Below are 23,982 nucleotides of genomic sequence, written 5' to 3' on the forward strand. Positions count from 1 at the left end.
GGTGTCTTACTCAATCTCCATGCTGAGCAAGCACTGGGAGTTATCTCCAACTTCTTGAGTCTGACATATCCATCAAAGTAGAAATTTGCTGGCCGCCCAGAAAACCTCAGGGTGAAAAATACCTCGTTTCTCAGTGACTCCAGTGACTGCTGTTCCTTTCCTTTTGGGAATCACAGATTCTTTATTTTCAACACTTAAACAACATGTTTTTGTTTTTTAAAGGCACTTTTTTTTTCCTTCTTTCATTTTAGTTGGTTCAGTTGGAAGTGTCATTCAGTGTATCTAATCTGCTATACTGCCAGAAACTAAAACCCAGATACTCAGAGAGGGCAATGGCACCCCACTCCAGTACTCTTGCCTGGAAAATCCCATGGATGGAGGAGCCTGGTAGGCTGCAGTCCATGGGGTCGCTAAGAGTCTGGCACGACTGAGTGACTTCCCTTTCACTTTTCACTTTCACGCATTGGAGAAGGAAATGGCAACCCACTCCAGTGTTCTTGCCTGGAGAATCCCAGGGACGGGGGAGCCTGGTGGGCTTCCATCTATGGGGTCACACAGAGTCGGACACGACTGTAGTGACTTAGCAGTAGCAAAGTGAAGTTTGATAAAGCTATACCCAAGTCCAAAAGCCACCACGTGAGCAGTGCTGACACCTAGAAGGAGCCACAGGTAGTGTGGCCTCTCACATAGCACTCTGGCTATGGACAGGTGCAGGAGATATAATTTAAACCCACAGACTCTCAAGCAAAAGGTCCCAGGAAGTCTTCTGTCTCCCCTGGGAAGTAGAAGTTGATACTGCCTCATGGGGAGAGTGTCTGCCTCCCTTAGCAGTCCCCTACTCCATGTCTGCTGCCCTTTAATACCATCTTCACTCATGAATCCGGTAATTCTGTCTATTATGTAAGGTAGGAAGAGTCAGGTGTAGGAATGCTTACAGAAGCAGCCAAGGTCAGAACTTCAGCTTAGAAGTCATCCCTTAGGTACTTTCCTGGTGATCCAGTGGCTAAGAATTCCATGCTCCCAATGCAAGAGACCAGAGTTTAATCTCCCGTCAGGGAACTAGATCCCACATGCCTCAACTGAAGATCCTGCATATTGCAACTAAAAGGTCACACATGATGCAATTAAAAATCCTTTATGCCATAAATCAAGATCCTGCCTGCTGCAGCCGAAAGATCCTGCATGCCGGAACTTCCCCGATGATCGAGTGGTTAAGACTCTGCCTTCCAGTGCAGGGGGTGTGGGTTCTATGCCTGGCTGGGGAACTAAGATCTCACATGCCTCAAGGCCAAAAAATCAAAACATAAAGCAGAAGCAGTATTGCAACAAATTCAATAAAACACTTTAAAAATGGTCCACATCAGAAAAAAAATTTGTTAAGATCCCATATGCCGCAACTAAAGATTCCACATGCCACAACCAAGACCAGGCACAGCCTAAATAAATAAACATCTCTTTAAAAGGTCATCCCTTAATTCCTTCATTTTAACAAATGTTTATTGAATACTGTGCTACTCCTGGTGGAGTCACCAAAAACAAGAGCCTATATTTGCATTTACGCAGCTTACAGCTGGTGAAGGAGATCGAGGGATGGAGCAGACTTTCTGAAGGTACGACAGTTGCTACAAAGGGGTGAGCAGTGGATACTGTGGCAGCACTAATGAGTCAAGGGGTCAAGGAGTGCTTCTGGGAGAAGTAACGTCTAAGCAGAGATCTGAGGGCAAGAGGGGATTAGCCAGGCAAAGAGAGGAGGTGGCCATGGTGTTCCATGCACAAAATATCCTGGGCTTGGGAGCTGAAGTGAGGAGCAGCATGAGAAAGTCTGGAAGGTGGGTAAGGGCACCTGGGGGAAGGGTCTTGCCTATTGCCCTAAGAAGTCTGGACTTGGTCTGGAGGGAAACAGAGAGTTAGGGAGGGTTTTAAAGAGAGCTCATTTAGAACAATTGCTCTGGCTGCATTATAGGGAATGGAGTGTTATAGGGAATGCAGGGTGGGGGAAATGACACCATGGTGGCCTCTGAGGACTGAGACACATTTAATATTTAGGGCTTTGAAGCCAGACGGCCTGGGTTCCAATCCTACTTCTATCACGTATTGTCTGTATGACTTCAGGCAAATTGTCTAATCTCTTTTGCCTCAATTTCCTCGTCTGTAAAGCCAGAATATGACAGCATCCACCTTACCAAGTTGTGAAGCTTGATGACAGCACATGTAGAGTAGTTGTGACAACCTAACAAGGAGATCCAACCAGTCCATCCTAAAGGAAATCAGTCCTGAATATTCACTGGAAGGACTGATGCTAAAGCTGAAACTCCAATACTTTAGCCACCTGATGTGAAGAACTGACTCACTGGAAAAGACCCTGATGCTGGGAAAAATCAAAGGAGGGAGGAGAAGGGGACGACATAGGATGAGATGGCTGGATGATATCACCAACTTGATGGACATGAGTTTGAGTAAGCTCCGGGAGTTGGTAATGGACAGGGAGGCCTGGTGTGCCGCAGTCCATGGGGTCTCAAAGAGTTGGACACAACTGAGCAACTGAACTGAACTGAACATATATTAAGAGCTTCATTTTACTGTTATTTAAATGGACAGGACTTTGTGGGTGATTGAATAAAGGAAGTGGAGAAAAGAAGAATCAAAGATGGTTGAAGGGACAAGGAAACCACGGAAGGAGCCAGTGGGACATTCGTGTCTAGTCTAAAGCTGGATGTTCTTACTTTCTGGTTCTTACATATCCCTGAAGCCTAGCACACAAAGAGCCAGGAACAGTGATTCAGTCCCTGCTTTGGAGGAGCTAACAGAACAAAGTGATGAGTGTTTGGCTAGAAGAATCCACAGGATGCACAGGAATGGCTCCTACCTAAGCTCAGGTGGGCAGGGAAGACATCCCAGAAAGAAACTGAGCCGCACTGTGAAGGACACGTAGGAGCTACTCAAGTGCTGGGAAGCAGGGAGAGGAAAATGGCAGGAGATAACCCGGGGAGAGGGATGATGCAGAAAAGCCAGAGAACAAAAGGGAATGCAGCAGAGGAGGGCAACAGTGGAGGTAAAACAAGAAAATAGCAGTGTTATGACCTAATAGTGTGACGGAGTCCTTCTTAACTCCCTTTTCTCAACACCTACCATGAGAACTGACTTTTCTTTTTTCCTTCCTTTATTTTTTCTGGGGAATGCTAACTTCTTAAAATGTTTCCAACATGCAAAATGCTCTTGCCCCATTGCTTGCACTTTTAAAAATAGTTCACGGCAGATCTATTTAATCAACGTGGTAGGTCGTTACAGTGTCTATGTGGGCCTGGGCGTCTCTATGATTCTGCATCCCGGGAGTGGGGCTGAGGCCCGCCTACCCTTCCCTCTGTAGGTTGCCCGGAGCACATGACAGACTTTGATGCTAATGAAAACGCTTCTCTGCTCCTCTTCACGGGTCAAGTCCATGGCAACGGGCCAGCTAGCACCCTGGACCTCACTCACTGTCCGACTCTCAATATGATGTGTTCTTTCCACTTTCAAGGCTTAGTAAAGCCACCCAAAGTTTAAGCCAGAAATGTAGCTGCAGGCCAACACTGACATCCTCAGTGATTTTTCAACATCAGGAGGGCAGGTGTGCTGGTCACAACTCTTTATGCCCCTCCTCTTCACTCTGCCCAGACCTTGGGTCCTGGAAACGGGCTGCAGCAGTCCCACCAGGCAGCCTCCCCTGAATTCAGCCTGATGAGTCACGGGCTGCTGATTCCACATCCCCAGTGAAATTTCCTGAAATCCAGCACATGGTGTATGCTTATGAAGTTGGGCCACTGGGGGTGATGGTCAGTGCCAGGCATGGCCCTTCCCGGAGGGTTCCTCACTCCTGGCATCCTGAGCTCATTCAATACTGGGGAGACAGACCTGGGTTCAAATCCTGACTCAGCCACGCACTTAAGAGAAGCTAAGCCTCTGTGTCCTCACCAAGAATGGCCCTCAGAAAATGGAGGTGATAATAACTACTGTAAAGGGTTGTTGAAAGGATTAGAAACAATTACATAAAGATTCTAGCACAAAGTAAGGATGCAACTGTTAAAAATAACATTTTGTAGGACTGGAGGCTTAAGGTGTTAGACTGCATGATTTCAGAGTTTCAGAGAGCAGACTTGGAGGCTGATAGTTTCCTCCCAGGCCAAGAAAAGAGAGAGGGTTGCTGGTGGGAGGGTGGGGAAGGGGTGATCAGACCCTAGACCCCAGGGATTCTCTAGATTCTCAGCCCTTGCCCCATAGGACAGCAAGGAGTTAAATGGAACATCTTTTCTCCACAGTTCACCCCTTCTTTGGGCAGAGGCATGAACTCTCCAGCTTCAGGGAACCCTCTGTCTTCTATATAAGCCACTTTTACAATTTCCCCTTGGCTAATGTTTAATATATAATTTTATAATTAGCACTTCCCAGTCACCGTCTCCAACTGCTCTGCAACCCCCCTGGGGACTCTGATGTGATGAAACACACCCTACCCCGCTTTGCCACAAACCCTCCCACACCAGCGCTGGCTGAGAAGGGCACAGGAGTCTGTCCCCTCATTTCCAGAGGGTCATTTCCTCACTCTCTGCAGGCTGGTATCTCAGTCCAGCTGCGGTCCTTGTTCTGGAATGATTCCACACAGACAGCACCAGATGTAACGTGCACACAGTTCACCTCTCAGGCCTTCAAGCTTCAGATCCCCTCCACAGTTCTGCTTGGACTGTAAGAGTGCCAGGAGAAAACAGGACTGAGGATGCGAGGCTCCTCAAGGATAATCCTTTGGGATTTGAGCAATCTTCCCAGCCAGACGTTACAATGTGCTAACACCCTTGTGAGTCATGAACTAACTCATGGTCAATTCTGTTTGGAGAACAGGATGAATAATTGAGAGTAACTGGGTGTTTGCTTGAATCTGGGCCTAACCCAGTATTTATTCTGTTTTCTTGTCTCTTTTTGCCTAAAACAAACATGTCTAGTTTCCCATCTTCCTCCACATTCCCAGCCTAATCCTTCACTGGCTCTTAGAGGAAAATCAAACCCTTTAACATGGTCTGAAGATGCTGCAGGATGGCCCTGCCTACTTCTCAGGCATCTCTAGACTGGATGTGAGGGCAACCACATCCTTGGGGGTATGTGCCTGAAAGTCATGAACTTTATTTTCTTTAAATTTTTTTTTTTTTTTTGTGGAATACTTTTACAGACAACTTGCAAAAATAAAACAGAAAGTTCCTCCATTTCTCTAAACCAGCTTCCCTAATGTTAACATCTTACGTAACCACAGTCTAATGATCAAAACCAGGAAAATAACATCGGTACAATACTGCTAACTAAACCACAGTCTATATTTGAATTTTAACAGTTTTCCTATTAACATCTTTTTTTCTGTCCCAGGATTTGGGACCACACATTGTATTTAGTTGTTATTTGTTAGTTTCCTTTAATCTGTGACAGCTTCTCAATCACTCGTCCCTTATTTTTGATGAGCACTGGGCAGTTATTTTGTAGAACGTCTCTCAGTTTGGATTTGCCTGATGTTTTCTCACAGTTAGATTGAGATTATGTATTTTTTGGCAAAAATGCCACAGAAGTAATGTCATACTCTTCTCAGCACATCATATCAAGGGGTAGGTGATATTGCTATGTTTTATTACTGCTGATATCAACCTTGATTACTGACTAGAATTGCCCTCTTCATGCTCAGCCTCTAAACATACTGTTCCTATTCTCTATCGTAATTCCTTTGGTGAACTTGTCCTTTCTCACTGGTGTGAGTATCATCTATCTATACCCCAAATATAACCAAATTTGTATGTTTACTTTAGTTCTCCTCTTTAAACTTTAACCTGTATGTCAGTCTATTCATGCTTTCAAATTGATTATCTAGTAAGGATCTCAAACCTAATATTCAAAATCAAACTCCTTAATCTCCAGTAGTCTTTTATATCTTAGTGAATGGCAATCCATCTTTTTAACAGCTCAAGACAAAAAATCTTGGTGTCATCCTTCCCTCCTTTTCTTGCTCACTACATCTAATCCATCAGAAAACGCTGTTGGTTGCCTGGTGGCTCAGACGGTAGAGAATCCACCTACCAATGTGGGAGACCCCAGTTCAACCCCTGGGTCAGGAAGATACTCTGGAGTAGGCAATGGCTACCTACTCTAGTATTCTTGTCTGGAGAATTCCATGGACAGAGGCTACAGTGCATGGGGTTGCAAAGAGTGGAACGTATTTGAGTGACGAAGGCTCTGTATTAAAAATCTGTCCAGGTTCATTTCTCACCACCATCTCAGCTATTGCCCTGAAGTAAGTCATCACCACCCCACCTTCTACTTGGATGACTGTAATTGTCACCCACCTGATCTCCTTGATGTTAGTCTTGTCTTCCTAGAGTCTTTTCTCCATATAGAAAAAATCTTTCAAAAACCTAAATCAGATCATGTAATGCCTCTGCTCAAAACCCTCCAATAGCCATCCCATATTGATAGCATCCCATCTTCATCCCGTCGAAAGGTAAAATCCTTTCCTGGTGACCTATATCATATGCCTTCTCCAATCACACCTCTGATCTCATCTCCTACTGCTCTCCCCCGTGCTATTCCTTGAAAACCATCGAGTTTTGTCCAATTCAAGGCTACCTCTGCTCATGATTTCTGTTCTCCTTTTCAGTGATCCTTCACACATAAGTGGGGCTCAACTGATCCAGCAGCACAAATTGGAGCCTCAGTCATACTGGATGATCCCTTTCCCTTGAGTCCAATCTATCATCAAACCCTGTTTTCCCACATAGACAATGCTCAAACCTGTCTATTTTTCATCTCCACTGCTAAAGCCTGCATTCACTATGATCTCGCCTTCCTGAGATCTAATTAATTAATGCCAATTAATTCCCCCCACTGAAGCCCAAGTGGTCTTTTTGAAATGCAAATCCAGTCAAATCACAGCCTGTTCAAAGGCTCCTCAATGGCTTCTCACTCCCGGTAGACAGAGATCACAATTCTAAACACAGCTTACATATCCCTCCTCCTGTGGCCCTCGCTCTTCTGTTCCAGCCACAGTAACCTCTCTCCATTCATCCCAGGGCACCATGCTCCCCTCACCATGGCCTGCTACTCTGGAAAACACTCCTCAGCCCAACCTGCTCCCGCTCCCCAGCCCTGTTTTTTGCCTAGTTGAGACTTATACTTACACATACTCACACAACCTAATCGTCACTTCTTCAGAGGAGCCTCCCCAACTACTCTGTCCAATTGAGGTGTGTGTTCACTCAGTCATGTCCGACTCTTCACGACCCCATGGATTGTGGCCCATTAGGTTCCTCTGTCCATGGGATTTGGCTGCCAAGAGTACTCCAATACTGCCATTACCTCCTCCAGGGGATCTTAACCCAGAGGTCAGAGCCACATATCGAGTCTCCTGCATTGCAGGCAGATTCTTTACCCACTAAGCCACCTGGGAAGCCCCCTTTGTTTTATAGGTACTATCAAAGATTCTTTCCTACAGAAATGCTCACCAATTTATAATTGTCTATTCAGTACTGGAATTCTTTGTCAAATATGTCTCTCCCTCATTAGACCATAAATCTTGTTATAGCAGAGAGCAAAGTGTTTGACACCCAGTTGGCACTCAATAAATATTTGTTGAATGAATGGATAAATTGATGGACTGATGAAAATAAAATCATACCTTTGAAAGACAGATCTGGCAAATCAATTAACAGAAGGAAGAGAAAGGGAATTCTGTATAATTAAGAGGCAGAGTAACACAGGTCAGGAAAGAAGAACAATATCCTAAAGTAGGATGCTGCATGCAGAATGCAAAGTAACTGCCTTGGGGGGCTGTGTTGTGCTGACATACCAGGTCACCCACAAATAGCTAGCAACACTGTGCGCAGTGCCCAAAGCTCACCCCACACACGGGTGGAGGACCAACAGACATCTGGCATGCTCAGGAGTCTCAGCACTGAGGGAAGTTCCAAGGCAAGGACAAAGGCACTTTCTAGGACATCTTGTCCCTTCAAGAGATAAAGCTGTTTGAATGACAAAGAAATGCCAGCACCCTTTGCCATCCTTGGAGCCTGGGAGTTCATAAATAGCCTGGTTCCTGTGTTTTAATAGCCTCTGATGTATTTGATTGCATTTTCAATTCAAATGGTTCCATTACTACAAGAAGCAACTTCATTACCAGGAGGGCCCAGAGCCCAGACTATACTAGCTCCCTGTCATATAATTTAGCTTCAGTCATACCTCAGACAATATTTATACAAGGTCACTTCTTCAGACCATGTCTAGTCTTCCCAAATGACAATATTATTTATGCCAAATGCTTCTCCTAAGAGGTGGAAAACTGCCAACTCTGGTTTAATAGGCTATACGGACAGGCTAGAAAAACATCATTTGTAGCACACACAGTTTATGCATTTAGTATATAACTAGAAGTACAGACTGATCATTGGAATCATGGCCGAAAGCTGGCCCCAGGAAAAAAAAAAAGCCACAAAAGCAGTAAGGTTTGGATCTTTCCTCCCTGATATTAGTTTTGGAAGCCCTAGGCTTAGGCAGAATTATGAATGCACAAGAGAGAGCTGCTTCAGTGGCTACCTGGATATCCAAACTAGGGGGAAAGCCTGCAAAAGGAAATTTAACTTGGGCGTGTTTGCCCAGCAGCCATCCTCTTGTGGTTGCAAATTAATGTGACCATCCAGTGGAACAGGCAGCCCAGGGGCATTTGGTAACAAAGAACAGTCTAACCCATTGATGTTAATTTACCAAATTATTCACATCCCACAATCTGGAATAGAAATCAGCGGCCAAAAAAATGCCTCCTCTACACCTCAGTCAAAACACCTATAAAAATCTAGATACCAGGAGGCAAAGTCTGGAACATAAACTACTTCATCCTGTTGCCAATGAGTTATTAAAGTACAGAGCGTCGGAGCTGCCAGCAGTGTCTGGGCCTCCCTTGCTTCCAAGCTCCATTCTTGGTGGTGTCTTTAATAAGACATTTGGGCAAAATATATTGGTGACAACTCCTTTCTCTTAAAATCTAGTTAAGGATACAAGTCATGCATTCCACTTAATCCCTTGGGGACCTCAGGAACTTGAAAATCTCTCTCGTAGAGAGTTGGCAAATGTTAGGATGCTGAGCTTTCTTCACATAAAGTGAAAATATCTGTCCAGATTTGCATGATTTATTGATGAAAAATATCACTAATAAACAATTTAAACATTATTGTCCTTTAAAGAGATGTTTACTACTCTTATGTAAAAATACTGTATCTAATTTAAATTTTAGGAACAAAAATGTCAGATTATAAAGGAGTTTAAAAATTCAAAATTTTCCTTTGTATTGATCAACTTGGACTGGTTCTTGTTTCTTAATATGCGTTTTTTTAGAGAATTTACATGTTGCATTTTTGTTTTCAAGCACTGTCTCCAGAGTAATTGCCTCCCATTGGCCCAATGTTTAACAGGATTTTATATCATTATGATTTATTAATAATAATAGAATTAACCCTTTATGATGACTATAGCCTTGACCAAGCAACTCCATGCCCAGAATTCATTTCAGGACAGCATTTAAGAGATGTGTGCAAAGATGTGAATATAAAGACACTCATGCAAAGACAATCATCACAGAATTATTTTATGATTGGTAGTACATGTACAACAATCGAGGACTGGTTAAACAAATTATCCATACGATGGAATACAATATAATCATTAAAAATGTAATACAAAGCAGGAGACACAACCCTCACACACTTCAGACAATACTACAAAACTACAGGAATCAAAAGAGTGTGGTATTGGCATAAAAAACCGCCATATGTATCAATGAAACAGAAAAGAGAGCTCCAAAATAAATCTACACACTTAGAGTTAATTAATCTTTGACAAGGTGCCAAGAATATAAAATGTGAAAAAGACAGTCTCTTTAGCAAGTAGTGCCGGGAAAGTTGGACAGCTCCATGTAAATCAATGAAGTTAGAACACACCCTCACGTCATACACAAAAACAAACTCAAAATGGCTTAAAGACTTAAATATAAGACAAGACATCATAAAACTCCTAGAAGAACTCATAGGCAAAACATTCTCTGACATAAAATCATACCAGTACTTTCTTAGATCAGTTACCCAGGCAATAAAAATAAAAAAAAAAAAATAAACAAGTGGGTCTAATCAAATTTACAAGCCTTTGCATAGAAAAGGAAAACATAAACAAAACAAAAAGACAACCTATGGAATGGAAGAAAAAATTTTCAAACAACACGACCACCAAGGACAACCAGTCTGTACAAATCAACAACAAAAAACAAATAACCCAGTCAAAAAATGGGCAGAAGACCTATATAGACATTTCTCCAAAGATGACATACAAATGGCCAATAGGCACATGAAAATATGCTCATCAATGCAAATTATTAGAGAAATACAAATCAAAACTACAACGAAGTATCACTTCACACAAGTCAGAATGGCCATCATCAGAAAGTCCACAAATGATACATGCTGGAGAAGATGTAGACCAAAGAGAACTCCCCTACACTGTTGGTACAAGTGTAAATTAGTGCAGCCCCTATACAGAACAGTCTGGAAGTTCTTTTAAAAGCTAAAAATAGAACTACCATATGACCCAGTGATCCCACTACTGGGATATATCCTGAGAAAACCATAATTTAAAAAGACACATGTATCCCAATGTTCACTGAAGCACTATTTACAATAGCCAGAACATGGAAGTGACTTAAATGTTTATCAATAGAGGAATAAAGAAGATGTGGTACATATATATAATAGAATATTACTCAGCCATAAAAAGGAACAGAACTGAGTCATTTGTAGAGAGATGAATGGACCTAGAGTCTGTCATACAGACTGAAGTCAGAAATACAAAAACAAATTTTGTATATTAATGCATGTATGTGAAATCTAGAAAAATGGTACAGATGAACCTAGTTCCAGGGCAGGAACTGAGATGCAGATGTAGAAAACAGATGTGTGGACATGGGGCAGCGGGGTAGGGAGGAGGAGGTGAACTGGGAGATTAGGTTTGACTTAAATATACTTCCATGTGTAAGACAGAAAGCTAGTGGACAGCTGCTGTAGGGCACAGGGAGCTCAGCTCGGTGCTCTGTGATGACCTAGATGAGTGCGGTAGGGGAGTGGGAGGAATTCAATAGTGAAAGTAAAAGTTAAAGTCCCTCAGCCGTGTCCAGCTCTTTGTGACCCCATGGACTATACAGTCCATGGAATTCTCTGGGCCAGAATACTGGAGTGGGTAGCCTTTCCCTTCTCCAGGGGATCTTCCTAATCCAGGGATTGAACCCAGGCCTCCCACATTGCAGGCGGATTCTTTACCAGCTGAGCCACAAGAGAAGCCCAAGAATACTGGAGTGGGTAGCCTATGCCTTCTCCAGCGGATCTTCCCGACCCAGGAATTGAACCAGGGTCTCCTGCATTGCAGCTGGATTCTCTACCAACTGAGCTATCAGGGAAGCCCCCAATATATGTATACATATAGCTGATTCAATTTGTTGTACAACAGAAACTAACAGAACGTAGTAAAGCAATTATACTACAGTTAAAAAAAAAAAAAGATACATGCACCCCTATGTTCTGAGCAGCACTATTCACAATAGCCAAGATAAGGAAACAATCTAAATGTCCATCAACAGATGAATGGATAAAGAAAACACGGTACATACAAACAATAAAATACTACTCCGCCATAAAAAAGAAATAACATCATCTGCAGCAACACGGATGGACCTAGAGATTACCATACTAAGTGAAGTAAGGCAGACAAAGACACATATCGTTATACCACTTATATATGGAAACCAAAACATGGCACAGATGAACCTGTCAACAAACAGAAACAGACTCACAGGCATGGAGAACACTGTGGTTGCTGAGGGACAGGCAGGTGGGGGAAGGACAGACGGGGAGTTTGGAGTTGGCAGATGCAAACTATTACGCATAGAATGGATAGACAACAAGGCCCTACTGTACAGCACAGGGAACTATAGTCCATATCCTGGGATAAACCATAATGGAAAAGAACATGAAAAAGAAGGTATGTGTGTCATGTACAGACATGAGAGCTGGACAATAAAGAAAGCGGAGCACCGAAGAATTGATGCTTTCAACTGTGGTGCTAGAGAAGACTCTTGAGAATCCCTTGGACTGCAAGGAGATCAAACCAGTCAATCCTAAAGGAAATTGACCCTGAATATTCATTGGAAGGGCTGATGCTGAAGCTCCAAAATTTTGGCCACCTGATCTGAAGAGCTGACTCATGGAAAAGATCTTGATGCTGAAAGATTGAAGGTAGAAGGAGAAGAGGGTGACAGAGAATGAGATGGTTGGATGGCATCACTGATTCAATTGGGCAAACTCTGGGAGATGGTGAGGGACAGGAAAGCCTGGTGTGCTGCAGACTATGGGGCTGCGAAGAGTCGGATATGACTCGGCAACTGAACAACATGTGTATGACTGAGTCAGTTTGCTATACATTAGAATTAGCACATTGTAAGTCAACTATACATCAATAAAAAAATAAATTAAGAAAAGAGTCATGTTAGGGCTTCCCTGGAGGCCCAGGGGTAAAAAAAAAAAAAAAAAAATCTGCTTGCCAATGCAGGAGACACAGGTTCAATCACTAATCTGAGAAGATCCCACATGTTGCAGAGAACCTAAGCCCGTGCACCACAACTGTTGAGCCTGTGCTCTAGAGTCAGGAAGTTGCAGCTACTGAGGCCCCAGCACCCTAGAGCCCATGCTCCACAGCAAGAGCAGACACCACAATGAGAAGCCCTTGCACCGTAACTAGAGCGGAGCCCCTGCTCACCGCAACTAGAGAAAGCCCGCACAGCAATGAAGACCCAGCCCAGTCAAAAAAATTAAAAAAGACTTAAAAATGAAGAAATCATTTAAAAATCAGTTTATAGAAAATAGCCCCTCGTAGGAGAAAATTCACAGTACACTAAATGAAAAAGGGAATAACAAAGCAATATATACCAAGTGTATATCCAGATGGAATAATATCAAAATATTCACCCATGCAAGACAGTCCTGGAGACACCCCAAAATTTTGTGGGTCGGGTTTTAGGAGGAGGCTAGGGAAGTAACACTGATGTGATTTCATTTATACCTGCAGGCAGGTAAGACTTGGGAACATTTAGACAGTAAGAATTTTTAGGGGAAGGCGCCAAGATGGCGGAGGAGTAGGACGGGGAAAACACTTTCTCCCCCACAAATTCATCAAAAGAGCATTTAAACGCCGAGTAAATTCCACAAAACAACTTCTGAATGCCGGCAGAGGACATCAGGCACCCAGAAAAGCAACCCAATTCCTCGAAAGGAGGTAGGAAAAAATATTAAAGACAATAAAAGAGACAAAAGAGGGAGGGACGGAGTTCCGTCCCGGGAAGGGAGTCTTAAAAAGAGAGAAGTTTCCAAACACCAGGAAACCTTCTCACTGCCGAATCCGTGCCGAGCTTTGGAAGCACAGAGGACAACATAACAGGGAGAAAAAATAAATAAACAATTAAAACTCGCAGATTGCGAGCCCTACGGTAACTCCTCCAGCGGAGAAGCAGCGCAGACGCCTGCATCCGCCATTAGCAAGCGGGGGCTGGGCAGGGAGGCGCGGCACGGGCTGCATCGCTTAGAGTAAGAATCTGGCCCGAATACCCTGAGCGCTATCTGAGCGAAATAATTTGGGCTAGCAAACCAGACTGTGGGATATCTACCATGCGAAAAGCCAGCCCTAACCTAAGACACCGCCAGCCCGCGTACGGAACAAAGGACTAAACAGAGGTAGCCGGCTGCAAACCTTCCCCCTCCGCTGACAGGCAGCCAGAGCCGGAAGGGGGCAATCGCAGCCCCAGAGAGACATTATCTATAAAACTGGCTTCTTTGCTAACTAAAACTTATTGGGGGTCTGGACGGTCAACATCTGCCTGAGAAGGTGCGCCGGTTTTACACCCAGATAACCAAGTGGCGGGGAGGCGATAAGTCGCAGCATTGGCGCTCGCCAAACACCTCATCACCTGAGCTGCTCGGACCTGGGAAGAGCACAAAACGCAGCCCCAGCTGAGTCTGCGCCTCTGAGGACTACCTGAGTGCCTGAACCTGAGCGGCTTGGACCTGGGAGGTGCATGCAACCCAGGGCCAGCCTCGGATTGTTCCCGGCGGAACAACCTAGAGCCTGAGCAGTGTGGGCAGGGAGGCTACACGCGCCGTGAGCGGGGGCAGACCCAGTGTGGCTGAGGCACTGCGAGCGCACGCCAGTGTCATTTGTTAGCAGCATCCCTCCCTCCCTCCCCATAGCGCGACTGAACAAAGAGAAGAAATACAGCTCCACCCACCAGAACACCGACACAAGCTTCCCTAACCAGGAAACCTTGACAAGCCACCTCTACATACCCACACACAGCGAGGAAACGCCACAGTAAAGAATACAGAATACAGAATACAGAAAGGACTCCCAAACTCAGCAATTTAAACAAGATGAAGAGACAGAGGAATACCCAGCAGATAAAGGAACAGGATAAATGCCCACCAAACCAAACAAAGGAGGAAGAGATAGGGAATCTACCTGATAAAGAATTCCAAATAATGATAGTGAAATTGATCCAAAATCTTGAAATTAAAATGGAATCACAGATAAATAGCCTGGAGACAAGGATTGAGAAGATGCAAGAAAGGTTTAACAAGGACCTAGAAGAAATAAAAAAGAGTCAATATATAATGAATAATGCAATAAATGAAATTAAAAACACTCTGGAGCCAACAAATAGTAGAATAACAGAGGCAGAAGATAGGATTAGTGAATTAGAAGATAGAATGGTAGAAATAAATGAATCAGAGAGGATAAAAGAAAAACGAATTAAAAGAAATGAGGACAATCTCAGAGACCTCCAGGACAATATTAAACGCTACAACATTCGAATCATAGGGGTTCCAGAAGAAGAAGACAAAAAGAAAGACCATGAGAAAATACTTGAGGAGATAATAGTTGAAAACTTCCCTAAAATGGGGAAGGAAATAATCACCCAAGTCCAAGAAACCCAGAGAGTCCCAAACAGGATAAACCCAAGGAGAAACACCCCAAGACACATATTAATCAAATTAACAAAGATCAAACACAAAGAACAAATATTAAAAGCAGCAAGGGAAAAACAACAAATAACACACAAGGGAATTCCCATAAGGATAACAGCTGATCTTTCAATAGAAACTCTTCAAGCCAGGAGGGAATGGCAAGACATACTTAAAATGATGAAAGAAAATAACCTACAGCCCAGATTATTGTACCCAGCAAGGATCTCATTCAAGTATGAAGGAGAAATCAAAAGCTTTTCAGACAAGCAAAAGCTGAGAGAATTCTGCACCACCAAACCAGCTCTCCAACAAATACTAAAGGATATTCTCTAGACAGGAAACACAAAAATGGTGTATAAACTCGAACCTAAAACAATAAAGTAAATGGCAACGGGATCATACTTATTAGTAATTACCTTAAACGTAAATGGGTTGAATGCCCCAACCAAAAGACAAAGACTGGCTGAATGGATACAAAAACAAGACCCCTACATATGTTGTCTACAAGAGACCCACCTCAAAACAGGGGACACATACAGACTGAAAGTGAAGGGCTGGAAAAAGATTTTCCATGCAAATTGGGACCAAAAGAAAGCAGGAGTCACAATACTCGTATCAGATAAATTAGACTTTAAAACAAAGGCTGTGAAAAGAGACAAAGAAGGTCACTACATAATGATCAAAGGATCAATCCAAGAAGAAGATATAACAATTATAAATATATATCCACCCAACATGGGAGCACCGCAGTATGTAAGACAAATCCTAACAAGTATGAAAGGAGAAATTAACAATAACACAATAATAGTGGGAGACTTTAATACCCCACTCACACTTATGGATAGATCAACTAAACAGAAAATTAACAAGGAAAAAAAAAAAAAAACATGTATCTATAAAGCTCACTAAAGCAAAGCACAGTAAAATGAGGTATGGCAATAAAAGGCATTAAATTTATCAAATAAAAAAATAAATAAATAAAGTGCTGAAAAATTAAAAAAAAAAAAAAAAAAGAATTTTTATTTACACTTTTATTATGGAAGTAATTTGCTTCCTACTTGTCCTCATCCAAGCAAAGAAGGGAGAGCACGGGCAGTTTTCACTGTTCCTAGCCCAGTGGTGGTTTGGATGGGGTCTGCATAAGATTCCATCTGGTTCTCTGTCTGAATCGCTTTCCTTAAGTCAAGAGCGAGAAGCCTGACTTCAGTCTCACACAGTGAGATCCCTGTGTCCTCAACAGTAAAGTGTTGCCATATGGTTCGTAACATTACAACACTCACGGGTAACCCCTGAAACCGTCTTCACATCCACGTGATCCCAGAGCACAAAGATTTATTTAGGATATTGTAAATAAAACTTGGATAAACAGAAGCATGAAACGGGAGACCCCACAGGCTAGGCGAAAAAAGTTGTTAGAAAAATAGACCTGCTTCATCAGCCTCTCTGGCAAATAGATATGACCCATGATTTATTAAAACAGGAGCTTTTTCAAGACATAATTATAGGCAAGAGAAAAAGCCTTTTCCTAAGAGTGTCTGTGTATGCTTCTGCTGAGACTTTTGTATTTGAACTTGACACATCTGAAAATCATTCTAATTTTTTCTTAGTGTCACTGTTTGGGTAGTACCTGAACAAAGGTAACAAGCAAAGCAAGAGGGGTGACTAAGATCTCTGTGGGCAGGAGCATCATAAGACTGGGGAAGAGGATCAACAAGAGACTCTTGGGATAGACCAACGTTTGAGGGAGAAGAAGAAAGAAGTAAACACAAAGGTATCATTCAAGAAGTCAGAGTGTGAATGAGTCCTCTCTGTATCAAACTATGTAAATAACATTTGCTTGAAGGTGGAAATTTTTAGTGAAAAATATGGTTTGAAAGCTATAGTTTTGTTTTGTTTGATGCGAATGGATCTTTGCCTGGGGCTAAATTAATCCAGATGTACTGGATAAAACAAAGCAAAATTATACTTAAATAGATTCAAGAGTTCTACTATTTTACTCATCTGAAAAAAAAACACTAAAAATAAATAAAGGTTTTCAGGGAGTAAGTGAATAATTACAAGCGTATAATCCTACTCCAAAACACTGAATGTATCAAGAAAAGTTTCTAAATGAGCAGACCTTGAAAGGGTCCTACTGGTTTTACAGACCACGGTTCCTCATCCTCAAAGGTTCAACTTAGATTTTTGCTAGAACATATTACTAAACAGAGGGGGCTAGTGAGGGTTCACTTTTTGTTTCCCAGCCTGCGTGTTGCCTGGCTCCCTCTGCTCCGAAATAACCACAGGGCTTGCTCACTCAGTAGCAATGCTGACAGCATTCTCAGCGACTGGAAGGTAGAAAACTTGCCTCTGTGGTTCCCGAGGCTAGGATCAGACTAGAGCAATTATGCAGTGTTTGGCCCACCTTGGGGACTTTGGCTCTCAAATGGCAGGGCTACGCAGACTAAACTGAAGGTTGTTTTACAAGAGACCATCAAAATCCTCATTTGCATGTGTGACATTCCTGTGGAGAGGCTGATTTTCAATCAAGCTGGCTGGGCCTGATTACAATCCAGTCTGCTAGTGTGAATGTAAATGGCATCAGCTGGATCTCATCCCTCCCAGTTAGCCTTTGCCTGCTCTGACCCAATGCGTGCTAAGTCACTTCAGTTGTGTCCTACTCTTTGTGACTCTATGGACTGTAGCCCATTAGGCTCCTCTGTCCATGGGGATTCTCCAGGTAAGAATACTGGAGTGGGTTGCCATGATCTCCTCCAGGGGGTCTTCCTGGAGGTTGACCCAGAGATCGAACCCACGTCTCTTATGTCTCCTGCCTTGACAGGTGGGTTCTTTACCACTAGCGCCACCTCGGAAGCCCCACATCACTAGCCAATTGAGTTTAAATACAAATGATCCCAACACCTTCTAGCTAACAGGAAGACATCAAGTTTTCTTAGAACAATGGTCATCAGCAGCCATCCCCACAATCATGAGGTCCATTGGGTATTTACATTGTACTAAGTGCTTTACACGCATCATCTCCTCCGATACTCACAGCATCCCTGTAAAATGAAAGTGTGAGTCGCTCAGTCATGTCCAACTCTTTGTGACCCCACGGACTGTAGCCCACCAGGCTTCTCCATCTGGGGAATTCTCTAGGCAAGAATACTAGAGTGAGTTGCCATTCCCTTCTCCAGCGGATCTTCCCAACCCAAGGATCTAACCCCGGTCTCCTACATTACAGGAAGAGTCTTCACCACCTGAGCCACCACAGAAACCTTCGCAGCAGACCTATGGCGTGTGACACCACTGTACTGTCATGTTGCCATTTTCCAAGGGGAAACAGAAGCTCAGAGAGATTAAGGTCAACTCATCCCTGGTCACACAGGAAGAAGGCAACAGATGTGAATGCAGACAGTCTAATTTTCACATCTAAGCTTTCCACCCTTTCTGCCTGATGTCATATTGCTTATGAGTAGCACGGCTTCAGTTGACAATAGCAGCAATGAACTTTGAGATCAAAACCAAAAGGCGACGTGATACAAAACAAAGCATAAAGTGTGATTAGAAGCTGTGTCATTTTTGTCACACAGAGCTGTGTGAATCATAGGGAGCCCTCCCACTTCCAGACGGCGATTCTAGTTCATTAAAAACCTGGACCTTATATGTAGGATCCAGACAGAGGATCTGCTCCATGCCTCTGTCTCCCAGTGGTAATAACTCTGTAATTCTGCAGTTTTTCTCTGTTAGGCAGCTCTGGGACTCAGCGCTTTCTCTGTAGAGGCCTGGGGGAATAGAAAACCATCCATAAACAAAGTCCCAAACTGGAGCTGCAGAGGGCAGGTGCCCATAGCATTGCAGTTGCACAGACTACTCCCCTACCCCACTTTCAGGGTAGGTGCTGGGGATCATGCAGAGAAGGCAATGGCACCCCACTCCAGTACTCTTGCCTGGAAAATCCCATGGACGGAGGAGCCTGGTGGGCTGCAGTGCATGGGGTCTCGAAGAGACAGGCACGACTGAGCGACTTCATTTTCACTTTTCACTTTCATGCATTGGAGAAGCAAATGGCAACCCACTCCAGTGTTCTTGCCTGGAGAATCCCAGGGACGGGGGAGCCTGGTGGGCTGCAGTCTATGGGGTCGCACAGAGTCGGACACGACTGAAGCGACTTAGCAGCAGCAGCTGGGGATCATGAGGAAATGGGGACATTTACTCTTCAGCACAGAAATTTCTGGGAGTCATCAGGACACCCTCGGTCTTGAGGACACAAGGCCCTGACAGCCATTCCAGGGGAGAACGAAGCCCAGTAGTTACAAACTTCCCAGCTCTCAGTCCCTGCGGAACATCTTCCACATATGGAGGGGGGTCCTCCACTCATCACCTGGACAGCAGTCTGGCAACTGCTGGCCGAAGTGGTTTATAACATCTGGATAACTGTTTCCAGATGGGGCCTTCCTCTGAAAGACTTGATTAAAAGTTTCACACTCAGCGTCTTGAAATAACTGACATATGCACAGAGAGTTTCTATCATCTGCACCCAGCAGCGGAAGCAGCAAGCCATGCCTAAGATGAGAGCTCGCATCCTTCGTAGGATTTCAAGAGCCTCAGAAAACTGCAAGGCTGTTTCTACTGGGTCCACATCAAAGTCCAGCAAATCCAGCTGCATAGGGAGGCAGTAAAGTGGACTGGACAGAACAAGAGCTCTGGAATCAGATCTGCATCCAAACCCAGAATCGATCCATTGCCAGCAGGGACTTCAACAAGGACTTAACCTCTCAAAGTCTCAGATTTCCTCTCTGTAAAATAGGAATGCAATAGTCCTTACTTAGAGGAGAACTGTGACACGCCTGCACACAGCAGGTACTCAATGTTTTTTTCTCTCTCTCTCTCTTTTTTTCTTATTATTAGCTGAGTCTATAAACACAATTCACTATCATACTTATTACAAAACTGTTAGCAAAACACAGTAGGACTGCTGCTAAGTCGCTTCAGTCGTGTCCGACTCTGTGCGACCCCATAGACTACAGCCCACCAGGCTCCCCCGTCCCTGGGATTCTCCAGGCAAGAACAGTGGAGTGGGTTGCCATTTCTAGAAGTTCCTTTTTTAGTCTTTATACAGAACATTAACATTTTAAAAGCATAAACAATAGTAGCGAATGTTTACAATATGTCCTTTTGAGGAGGAGCTCTAACCATCTCCCATCAGAAAAAAAAAAAAAACAAAAAACCCACCCTCAATTTGTCTTATAAACAGATTCAGACCAATTCTGACCCCTGGATTAAAATCCTATGGTCCCTTCATGTCTTCTGGAGCTAGACATCTCGATGTTGAAGAGAAAAGGAAGTCTGACTGGACCTAAGATTGGGGGCTTCGCTGGTGGCTCACGGTAATGATGTCTGCAATGTGGGAGACCAGGGTTAGATCCCTGGGTCGGGAAGATCCCCTGGAGAAGGGAATGGCAACCCACTCCAGTATTCTTGCCTGGAGAATCCCCATGGACAGAGGAGCCTGGCAGGCTACAGCTATACAGTCCATGGGGTCACAAAGAGTTGGACACAACCGAGTGTTGTCTTACGAACAGATTCAGACCAATCCTGACCCCTGGATTAAAATCATGTGGTCCCTCACTTCTTCTGGAGCTAGACATTCTGATGTCGAAGAGAAAAGGAAGTGAAAAGGAAGTCCAACTAGACCTAAGATTAAGATTCACCAAATATGTGAATGGGTCAAGCAAAATGATCCTCATTTAAAAGGGAGGGGCTTCCCTGGTGACTCAATGGTAAAGAATCTGCTTGCCAATGCAGGAAACACAGGTTCGGTCCCTGATCCAGGAAGATCCCACATGCTGCAGAACAATTAAGACCATGCCCCACGACTACCAAGCCTATGCTCCAGAGCCCAGGAGCTGCAACTATTGAGGCCATGTGCCACAACTACTGAAGCCCTCTCGCCCTAGAGCCCGTGTTCTGCACCAAGAAAAGCCACTGTAATGAGAAACGCTCACACCTCAACTAGAGAGCAGCCCCCGCTTGCCGCAGAGAAAAGCCCAAGAAGCAGTGAAGACCCAGCACAGCTGAAAACAAATAAAATTTAAAAAAAGAAAACTAGGTTCAGAGAGGTTAAGTGATGCTTTGAGTGTTAGGTTGAAGATTTAGTACAAATGAGTAAGCTAATTTTCTTCACTTTACAGCACTTCTCCCACTTTTTTTTTTAATTAATTGGAGGATAATTACTTTACAATATTGTGATGGTTTTTGCCATACATCAGTATAAATCAGCCACAAGAATACATGTGCCCCCTATCCTGAATGCCTCTCCCACCTCCCTCCCCACCCTATCCCTCTAGATTGTCCCAGATTACTGGCTTTGACTACCCTGTTTCATGTATCTAACTTGCACTGGTCACCTATTTTGCATATGGTAATATATATGTTTCAGTGCTATTCTCTCAAAACATCCCACTGTTGCCTTCTCTCACTGAGTCCAAAAATCTGTTCTTTACATCTGTCTCCTTTGCTGCACTGCATGTAGGATAGTCGATAAATTCTAAATTCCATATATACGCATTTATATACAGTATTTGTCTTTCTCTTTCTGACTTACTTCACTATGTATAATAGGCTTCAGTTTCATCCACCTCGTTGGAACTGACTTAAATGTGTTCCTTTTTATAGCTGAGTAATATTCCATTGTGTATATGTACCACAGCTTCCTAATCCATTCACCTGCCAATGGCCGTCTAAGTTGCTTCCATGTCCTAGCTGTTATAAATAGTGCTGCAATGAACATTGGGGTACATGTGTCTCTTTGAATTCTAGTTTCCTCGGGGTGTATGCCCAGTAGTGGGATTTCTGGGTTGTATGGCAGTTCTATTCCCAGTTTTTTAAGGTGTATCCACACTGTTCTCCATAGTGGCTACACCAGTTTGCACTCCTACCAACAGGGTAAGAGGGTTCTCTTTTCTTCACACCCTCTCCAGAATTTGTTTGTAGACTTTTTGATGATGGCCATTCTGACTGGCATGAGATGATACCTCATTATGATTTTAATTTGCATTTCCCTAATATTTCCCCTACTTATTTTGAAAATCATTATCAATATAATAATGGCTATAATTCATGCAGCATGTATAATATTTCAGGGCAGTGATAGGCACTTTCCTTACACTATTTCAATGTAATCTTCTTTACAACGTGCCTATAAAGCAGGCATAATCATCAACCCTGGGTTTTTTTGGGTGAGGAAATTGTAGCTCAAAGAAGTTAAATAGCTTACCACAAACCATAAAGCCAACCAGCAGCAGACCTGGAATTTGAAGCCATCAGTCTAGCTCCAAAGGCATCTGCCAACAGCTCTGAAACAATTTCACCTTGCCATGAGGCGAGCAAGAAAACTAGTGAGAATACTTTTTCCTGCTCATCACCTGAAATCGCTATGAGAGTTAACCTGTGGCATCCTCGGTTACTGTGTCCACAATCCGGGCTCTGTCCACTATTCCTCAGAGCTGCTACGAACCCTCTTTTTTTTCTGGTCTCTATTGCCGGACAGGTGTTCAACACAATAGCTCCCTTTTCCTCCATCTGCTTCTCCTTGCGCAGTGAGGCCCTGATCCGTTTCGGGCGGCTGCTCCCCACATGTGCTCACAGCCCCACTGATGAGAAATGGCAGAAGCAGGTATTAAAGGTGGAGGTTCTGGCTTGTTGCTCTGAATGTATTAAAAACCATTCCCAGACTCCACATAAAGAGTTTTACACACATACCCAGCACATGCGATATGAGGGAGACAGAGAAGCAGACGTGGGGATAACCACAGTGAGACAAGTAACCACAACAGAAGTCTGGAGAGATGGGCCCAAGGAAAGCCGCTTTCACAGACCGGGTGATGGATCGTCTCCTCAGCAGACAGACAGACAGCTCGAGGTACTTATTTTTATAAAAAGTTGACAGAAAGAACTCCAGACATCCAGGCCCGCTCCCTGCTCAGTCCTGTGTCCAGAGCTGACTCAGCTCTCACAGGATGGTGAGTTATTCCATGCGCTCCTGCTAATTATCCCCATCCAGCTCCTTTCTTTTCTCACAGGTCGTTTAAATGTCTCCTTGTCTGGGTTAGAACTTGGGTGGATGCTGAATTCCCTTCTGTTTTCCTCCCCAGGGATGAATTTCTCATACCTAGGGTATTGTTTGTGAGGGAAAATTCTTTCAGTTTAAAGGCCCTTGAGATGGTTATCCCAAGAACTTGTCTCACTAGGCTCTTGAAGAGGATTCTCACCATTTACTGAGCACACAGTAGGTGCCAGATAATTTCCATACTCTGTCTCCTTTAACTCTCCTAACGATTATATAAGGTCCTTGTAAGTCCCATTATATAGATCGGTAGCTTTGTGCAGTGGCAGTATCGAAGCCAATGAGGTTTATCCAAGGCGCGATTATTGTTAATTATTGCTAATTGAAAACAGATCAATAGCACATAGGACATACACAATAAATGGAAGGGAAGACAAAGCCGCATAGCATACTGATTTCCTCAGTGTTTCTTTATAAACCAGAAGACAGAGTGATACAGTAAAAGGAGCTGATTCTGGATCAGGAGACCGGAATTCTTATGTTAACATGAAAACCAACCAGTTCTCTGGTCTGGGCAAGATATTTTACCTTTGTGCACCTCTGTTCACTTAATCTAAAAAATGCATGAATAGACTAGCAATTTCTATACCCATGGCTCCTTCTTCCTCTAAATTTCTATGACTATTGCCTGTTTTCATACTATAGTTAATATTCATAATGTCAGCCTCTCCAAGAATAAAGTCCTTGAACACAGCTAGTCCATCAGCACTGAATCGACATCCTTCATCACCCAGCTCTGGAGCACATCTAAGCCACATCTGGATAACAAAT

The 23,982-nt window shown here is 43.5% G+C and overlaps 1 protein-coding gene and 1 pseudogene across 21 annotated transcripts in view; one reads left to right on the forward strand and one right to left on the reverse strand.

The window, feature by feature from the left end:
* The window catches only part of LOC147350446 (uncharacterized), a 114,512-nt gene that overhangs the window by 57,046 nt on the left and 33,484 nt on the right, over window positions 1–23,982 (reverse strand). For 3 of the 21 annotated variants that reach the window (XR_015148870.1, XR_015148880.1, XR_015148893.1), the window contains exon 3: window positions 18,744–18,868. The exons of 17 other annotated variants lie outside the window; for them this stretch is intronic. The gene's annotated coding sequence lies outside the window, so the exon portion shown is untranslated. Of the gene's footprint in view, window positions 1–4,577; window positions 4,715–18,743; window positions 18,869–23,982 lie in introns of those variants that run through there. One more of the 21 variants, XR_015148884.1, reaches the window with a different exon arrangement.
* LOC147350447 (U4 spliceosomal RNA) lies at window positions 23,463–23,526 on the forward strand (annotated as a pseudogene).

The sequence above is a fragment of the Bos grunniens genome, chromosome 20, assembly GCF_055505025.1.
Source record: "Bos grunniens cultivar Pamir isolate PY7600 chromosome 20, Bosgru_T2T1.0, whole genome shotgun sequence".
NCBI classification, from domain to species: Eukaryota; Metazoa; Chordata; class Mammalia; order Artiodactyla; family Bovidae; genus Bos; species Bos grunniens.